The sequence below is a fragment of the Olea europaea genome, unplaced genomic scaffold (assembly GCF_002742605.1).
Source record: "Olea europaea var. sylvestris unplaced genomic scaffold, O_europaea_v1 scaffold8, whole genome shotgun sequence".
Taxonomy (NCBI): Eukaryota; Viridiplantae; Streptophyta; class Magnoliopsida; order Lamiales; family Oleaceae; genus Olea; species Olea europaea.
The window spans coordinates 17,495-19,295 of record NW_019266434.1 but is presented as its reverse complement, the minus strand read 5'-3'; positions in this window follow the sequence as shown (position 1 = coordinate 19,295).

The following is a 1,801-nucleotide window of genomic DNA, read 5'->3' as shown; positions in this document are numbered from 1 at the left end:
GGGAAAAGTCTCATTTTATGGTAATCGGTTACATCACCATTTTGCAACGTGAATCGCCCTATGTGTTCCAGGGTAGACACCTCTCCTAAACCAGTAAACAGTGAGAATTCTGGCACTTTGTACCCTCTAGGCCATGGATATGCTTGGTCTACCCAATCAGGATATGGCTTTGTGTAAGTCAGTCTAATGACAGGACGCACCCCAAAGGCCATCTGATCCTGCACGATTTTCATAATCTGATTTCTCAACATGACATTGGGATCATATGGAATTCCTACAGGCTGATTAATCGGTTGATTTGCATGAGGTCTGATGTTTGGTCCTTGATTGGCAACAAAACTACCATAATTAGGGCCATTACCATTAGCCTGGACATCTACCCCCTCGTTACCACGTGGAACATTCTATCCATTGTTTAGGACATTATCTCTCACGTTTGGATTACCCCCCAAGTTAGGCATACCACTACTACTACTTTGATTTGGTATTGTAGCACCTCCTTGGTTTGAAGTAGAGGGGCCAGAAAGTGATTCTACCCCTTGACTCGGATTTGGGACCGAAGGATTATGTCCTACGATCGTCCTAGTTTGAAAGTGACTTGTAAGAAGTATAGCCGGTTGACATATTTGGCCCACTAACTTGTTCATTGTTTCATTCAACGTCTTTAATTGTTTGGCCATATTGTCATAGTGTGCATTATCACTTTGTGTAAATCTTTCCATATTATGAATACTTCGAAGATTTACCTGTTCTACGACATCTTGCGTGAGTTCTCCAAGCAATGCACGCATGGTTCGAGGACTCAACTCCGTCATTGGTTCGTAACGACTGTTACTGCTCTGATTTTGTCCATCTGTTCGTGGAGAAGCATGTTGCTCCTCATATCGCTCGATTACAGACTGGATTCCTCCCTGACTTGCTCCTTCCTTGTCGGATCTCTGAGGCATATTGTTTCACCTTTTGCCCTTTCAACACCTAACACCACTGTCCCACTGGGCGTGCCAAATTGTTTCGCGCGCGTTAATTCGCTAACAATTAAAGAGGATCAGACGATTGTGTAAGGGATGAAACCTCTTGAGACAAAGTCCCAAAAAGGGGTGTTCTTTTTATTGGCGATGAACTTTACAATTGGAAACGAAAAACAACGTGCCTCCAAGGGGCGCAAGCACACGAGTTACAGAAAAGGAAGTGTTTAAGTCTAAAAACTAAAGGAATGAAAATTACATATTCTCTGTTCGAGAGTTTTGGATTCCGTCCTTTGCTTCTAAGTTCTTTCTCCTTTTTATACTTCATAGGCAATCCCTTTGTGATTAACTGCTCTAAGAAAACTGCTTGATCGCCCTTTAACTACCCACTTTCTTTATAGTGGCCATTTTGTCATGAAACTGTCCTTTTAACTGCTGTCATTATCTTGCATCGTTCAACCGCTTTCGATTGAATCCCTTGAGTCGTGGAACGTGATAATGTTACTTTAGCAACTGCCTCAATAACTGCATTTCTTGATAATCATAATGCATTATGTTTGTTGATACCTTGGGCGACTTGAAGATTTGGGCAAGACTCTGGACGACCGTATGCCACTCTATTCGTTCAGATTCTGAGCGACTTGCAAACTTGGGCGATGGCGTTACCGCACTATTGGGCCCCTTATTTGGGCATCCACCTTGATTCGTTTAATTGGATTTCGTTCTTTGAGCTATCTGATTTGGGGATCTTCCAATTGGGCTTTACTCTCTGAGCTGTTTGATCTGGACTGAATTTTTATGTGTCAACAACTTCATAAAGCAATTTCATTTTAGAA